This window comes from Corythoichthys intestinalis, chromosome 7 (assembly GCF_030265065.1).
Source record: "Corythoichthys intestinalis isolate RoL2023-P3 chromosome 7, ASM3026506v1, whole genome shotgun sequence".
NCBI classification, from domain to species: domain Eukaryota; kingdom Metazoa; phylum Chordata; class Actinopteri; order Syngnathiformes; family Syngnathidae; genus Corythoichthys; species Corythoichthys intestinalis.
This window is the reverse complement of record NC_080401.1, coordinates 52,189,289-52,195,901: the sequence shown is the minus strand read 5'-3', so window position 1 is coordinate 52,195,901 and position 6,613 is coordinate 52,189,289.

Below are 6,613 nucleotides of genomic sequence, written 5' to 3'. Positions count from 1 at the left end.
CATAGCGCTCATGGTTATGTTTTTTTATTTAAAATATCTAATGTTTTTTTATTTAAAATATGTAATTAGCTAATTTTCTCTAATCAAATTTAGATATTGCGTTTAATATTTCATAGAATTTAATTGCAAATATTTCAGTTTAGTTATTGCGATCATGTATATGTGTGTTGTATGTATTTAGTGTTTTTTTTTTTTTTTTTTTTTTTTTAAATCTAAACTTTCATTATTACATGTACCGTAATTTTCGGACTATAAGGCGTACCGGATTATAAGCCGCTACACAACACGTTTGACACGAAAACAACATTTGTTTATAGATAAGCCGCACTGGACCATAAGTCGCAGCTGTCTTCATTGTATTATGGGATATTTACACCAAAAGATATTAACCGGTAACAATTTATTTGACAGCTACAAAATAAGACTGTCAGAAGACCAAATGAACCACCATGAAGCTTTGAACCAATCAACTGCAATTAGCTTCATTGCTTCAAGAAGCTTCATTTGGCTATCACAGCTCCCTTGGGGGAGACAGTCATAGTCATATATGAAATATATGTCATTTCATATAATTTAATTGCAAATATTTCAGTGTAGTTATTGTGATCATGTATATGTGTGTGTGTGTGTTGTATTTTAGTATTTAGTGGGTTTTTTTAATTTTTTATTTATTTTATTTATTTATTATTCCATGTACCGTAATTTTCGGACTATAAGGCGCACTGGACTATAAGCCGCCACACACCAAATTTGACACGAAAACGACATTTGTTCATAGATAAGCCGCACTGGACCATAAGTTGCAGCTGTCTTCACTGTATTATGGGATATTTACACCAAAAGATATTAACCGCTAACAATTTATTTGACAGCTACAAAATAAGACTGTCAGAAGACCAAATGAACCACCATGAAGCTTTTAACCAATTAACTGCAATTAGCTTCATTACTTCAAGAAGCTTCATTTGGCTATCACTGCTCCCTTGGGGGAGACAGTCAACCTCTGCTGCCACTTGCTGTCAACGCTGTTGTCGTCCAACATGCCTCTTAGCATGGATTGCAGCGCTACATATGTAAATAACAATAAAAATTCATCATCTATGCTAATTATTTCTTCAGTTACTGTTTGATTAACTGCTAGTTATGGTATTTGATAACACTTTATTTGACAGTGGCGCCATAAGACTGTCATAAGACAATCATTCTGACATGACACTGTCATGAGCATTAATGAATGCTTATAACAGATGTTATTTAGTGTCATCTGGCAAATTATCTCACTTTTGAATGGATGTAAACGATCCAAGCTGGACATAAATAGAGTTAATGACATAATTTGTCGCATGACACTTAATGACATCTGTAATAAGCATTCAGTAATGACCATGATTATGTCATGTCATAATTATGACAGTCTTATGACAGTCTTACGACGCTACTGTCAAATAAAAGGTGACCTATTAACCCACATAAATTTTTTTTAAAAAAAGATGCACTGGACTATAAGATGCAGGATTCAAAATTAGGGAAAAATATAATCCGAAAATTATGTTGATTAAAAATGTACAAAGTAAATTTTGCTTTATCTGTAATTTAATTTTTATCTCACTTTTGATTGGATGTAAACGATCCAAGCTGGACATAAATGGAGTTAGTGGCATAATTTGCCGCATGACACTTTATGACATCTGTAATAAGCATTCAGTAATGACCATGATAATGTCATGTCATAATTATGACGGTCTTATGACAGTCTTATGACGCCACTGTCAAATAAAAGGTGACCTATTAACCCACATTAAAAAAAATAAAAAAAATAAAATTAAATGCGCTGGACTATAAACTGCAGGATTCAAAATTAGGGAAAATATAATCCGAAAATTATGTTAATTAAAAATATACAAAGTAAGTTTTGCTTTATCTGTAATTTAATTTTAATTGCTTAATTCCTCAATTGTATTTTTTAAATCACATTTTTTTAACATCTTGTTTTAAGTTTAATTATGTATGTTTCTTATACTTTGTCTTATCACTTATTTGTGTGAATTAATTAGGGCAGTCAATATCCTTAATTATTTTACAGTATACATTCATTTGCATAACTATGCAAATTTAATGACAAATACTTTACAAGCACAGCAAAACCCTCACCGTTTTTAAAATATCAATCATGTCATGATCTGTTTTTTCCCTCATATTTTTATCGATGACATGATAATTGAATTTAATGTTTAAATGCGTCTAAATATGTATTATACCTGCTGCTACACTATCCTATGCAAACACTAGAGGTCAGTCTAAGCAAAAATTTTATTTATTATCGAGTGATAAATTGAAGGATGGCTCGCCCTACACACGATAATTAAACCTCTGAGGATATCATAGTATATACTGCATAGGCATTCAAATCTTGTGTATACGGTGACATTTTTGCATATTCTACGTCTGATTGCAAGGCACAAACATCAGTCTTCATTCCCCTGCGGCTCCCTTCATCATCTTTTCTCCACATTGCATTAGAGCCTATTGGAAGTCATTAGGCCATCATTTGACTCCCAATTAAGGTGGATCTGATATCATTAGAGGCTCTCGGAACAATTTGCTTGTTCAACTCTAAATTGTGCATCAGACTGCATTTTGACAAGAATGGGGTAGCTTCTGATCAAGGACATAACACTACTAACTTTTCAGGATACTCAAATTGTCCCCACCAACTTTTGAGCAGCCTTATTTGCATGATATAAAGAGTTCAGTTCTATAGGTCATTTAGATTATCTTCCCATATATTATAAATTAGGGTTGTTCCGATCATGTTTTTTTGCTCCCGATCCGATCCTGATCGTTTTAGTTTGAGCATCTGCCGATCCCGATATTTCCCGATCCGATTGCTTTTTTTATGCTCCCGATTCAATTCCAATCATTCCCGATCATTTTTCCCGTTCATATACATTTTGGCAATGCATTAAGAAAAAAATGAATAAAACTCGGACGAATATATACATACAACATACAGTACATAAGTACTGTATTTGTTTATTATGACAATAAATCCTCAAGATGACATTTACATTATTAACATTCTTTCTGTGAGAGGGAACCATGGATAGAAAGACTTGTAATTCTTAAAGGATAAATGTGACTTTGTATATTGTGACTAAATATTGCCATCTAGTGTATTTGTTGAGCTTTCAGTAAATGATACTGTAGCCATTTAACTTCTGCCCAAATGCATGATGGGAAGTGCAACCATTACTGTGCGTCGTGGTACCAATTGATGTATCTTCTCTGCGTTGGGCAATAACATAGGGTGTTAAGAAAAACATCAACTACTACCTTTCTTCCCCACATTGCTTCCCATGATTATTCTAATCGTTGGGAGAGGGATTGTAAGGCTTTAGTCATTTAAAAAAAGGCTCCGAAGGCTGCCAAAATTTACTCTACTCATTTTACGCTGCCTTTGAGCGCTATATACTGTATGGGTAAAACGGCGCCATTATAGATTGAACGCGACAATGCGTAAGTGGGTCGTGCAGCGCATGCATTAATTGCGTTAAATATTGTAATGTGATAAATGTAAAAAATATTAATTCTCGCCGGTAACGCGATAAATTTGATAACCCTACCTTAAGCTTAAACTACAGACTCTGGAAGAGTGTAACACATTGTGTCTGTAACTTTAAATACAATTAGAAAACGATTTAAGTAAAAAATATATATATATATTAAAAAAAGGCATGTCCGATATTTTTTTGCCGATTACGATACTTTGAAAATGACGTGATCGGACCCAATCGATCGATCGATCGGGACATCTCTAATTGAAATGATTCAATAGATCCTACCATTATTAAGTGAATTATTTTCATTAAAGTCAGACTTACATTTATCCCTTTTCACTTGCCTTTAGACAAAATAACTGTGAACAACCGCTTCTGTTATCCATCAATGAGATTCTTACAATGCTCTGCTGGAATTTTAGACCATTCTTCTATGGCCAACTGCTCCAGGTGTCTGAGATTTGAAGGGTGCCTTCTCCAAACTGCCATTTTCAGATCTCTTCAAAGGTGTTCTATGGGATTCAGGTCTGGACTCATTGCTGGTCACTTTAGATGTCTCCATTGCTTTCTCTTAAACCATTTTCTAGTGCTTTTTGAAGTGTGTTTTGGGTCATTGTCCTGCTGGAAGACCCATAACCTCTGAGAAAAACCCACCTTTCTCACATTGGGCCCTACATTATGCTGCAAAATTTGTTGGTAGTCTTCAGACTTCATAATGCCATTCACACGATCAAGCAGTCCAGTTCCAGAGGCAGCAAAGCAACCCCAAAACATCAGGGAACCTCCGCAATGTTTGAATGTGGGGACCGTGTTCTTTTCTTTGAAGGCCTCATTTCTTTCCCTGTAAACTCTATGTTGATGCCTTTTCCCAAAAAGCTCTAATTTTGTCTCATCTGACCAGAGAACATTCTTCCAAAGTGGTTTTGGCTTTCTCAGGTAAGTTTTGGCAAACTCCAGCCTGGCTTTTTTATGCCTCTGGGTCAAAAGTGGGGTCTTCCTGGGTATCCTACCATAGAGTCCCTTTTCATTCAGACGCCGACAGATAGTACGGCTTGACACTGTAGTACCCTCAGACTGCAGGACAGCTTGAACTTGTTTGGATGTTAGTTGAGGTTCTTTATCCACAATCCGTACAATCTTTCGTTGAGATCTTTCGTCAAGTTTTCTTTTCCGTCCACATTTGGGAGGTTAGCCACAGTGCCGTGGGCTTTACACTTATTGATGACACAGGAACATTCAGATCTTTGGGAGATGGACTTGTTGACTTGAGATTGCCCATGCGTTCTCATAATTTTGCTTCTCAAGTCCTCCGACAGTCTTCTTTCTTTTCTCCATGCTCAATGTGATACACAAAAGGACACAGGACAGAGGTTGAGTCAACTTTAATCCATTTTAACTGTAAGTGTGATTTAGTTATTACCACCACCTGTTATGTGCCACAGGTACTGTAAGTGACAGGTGCTGTTAATTACAGAAATTAGAGAAGCATTGCATGATTTTTCAACGGGCGCCAATACTTTTGTCCGGCCCATTTTTGGAGTTTTGTGTAAAATGTAGGGCTGTCAAACGATTAAAAATTTTAATCGAGTTAATTACAGCTTAAAAATTAATTAATCGTAATTAATCGCAATTCAAACCATCTATAAAATATGCCAGATTTTTCTGTAAATTATTGTTGGAATGCAAAGATAAGACACAAGACGGATGTAAGCATTCAACATACGGTACATAAGTACTGTATTTGTTTATTATAACAATAAATCAACAAGATGGCATTACAATTATCAACTTTCTCTTAAAGTGATCCATGTATAGAAAAACTTATAGTTCTTAAAAGATAATGTTACTACAAGTTATAGAAATTTTATATTAAAACCCCTCTTAAAGCTGTAATGTGAAGTAATTTCATAACATGCCAAATAGGGTCACAATTAAAGTAATTAAACATTGTCCAACAAATAAAGCATGAAAAAAATAATTTATATGTTGTATATTTGACAAAATAATCGCGTTTCCGAAGTTCGAGCCTGAAAGGGGACGAACCCGGAAGTGATACGTCACACCGAGAACAGCGATGGGAGCGCTCCATACGGCCGCCCTTCAAAGCCCTTCAAACAATGCTTCAAACAGCGATATAAGTGATAGATCAAGCGCAAGTGAGGGGACCCAAGTTTTTGAAGAGTTGGAGGAAGAGGAGGAGGAGGTTGGAATTTTATGTTGGGTCGTACATGTATTAGCCAGACGCTAATCAGGATGCAAACAATGTGCCTCGACTACCTGACATGGAATGGAGACAAGACCCATCGAGATTACAAGATTGGTAAGATATAGGCTGTTATTATTTTCATGATTTGAAGATGCAGGCATTTGCACATAATTTTATGTTTTTGTCTATCTGATGACATTGTTTAAAAAAATAAAAATCAGATCCGGCAGCTCTCATGCATATAAAATAATAATACAAAAACGTTGGGGTGGGGGGTGGGGGGGGGGGGGGTTGCGTCGTTGATGGCTTTCTCCACTTTGTTGTGGCAACAATAAGAAAACAAAATAATAGCGGACTGCCGCCACATTCGACCGCGAAGTTTTGCTTCCCGCCCATCTCCGCCTCGCCTCGTACTACCAGCTACTACTTCCAGTCCCAGCGTCTCTTAAACGGCTCATGCATAGTGTCTTGTTATGAGCGTTTTGTTGACAAAGGTATCGAACACACGACGTGCTTACAAATTTCTTTATCAACACATGGAGCTAACAGTAGCTGGGGCTCTCGGCAGTAAGTGGCGTCTAATGGCGTGAGGAAACACGCGAACGGATTACAAAGCACCACTTCAGTGTTGTCCCGAGACTACATTTCCCATTATTCACTGCGTGACTTGAGCCGCTCGCTGATTCGCTGTGAGATTGACTCAATGCCAACACGCTCGCTGTCACCTGTCAGCGGCTCTTGCGAAAAACAAACTAGAAGGCTATCAAGCGATCACCGTGAAAGAAACGCCGCTACAAATGCAATGCAATGCTTGAAGCATGAAGGTGGAAATACATAATACAAATACAAA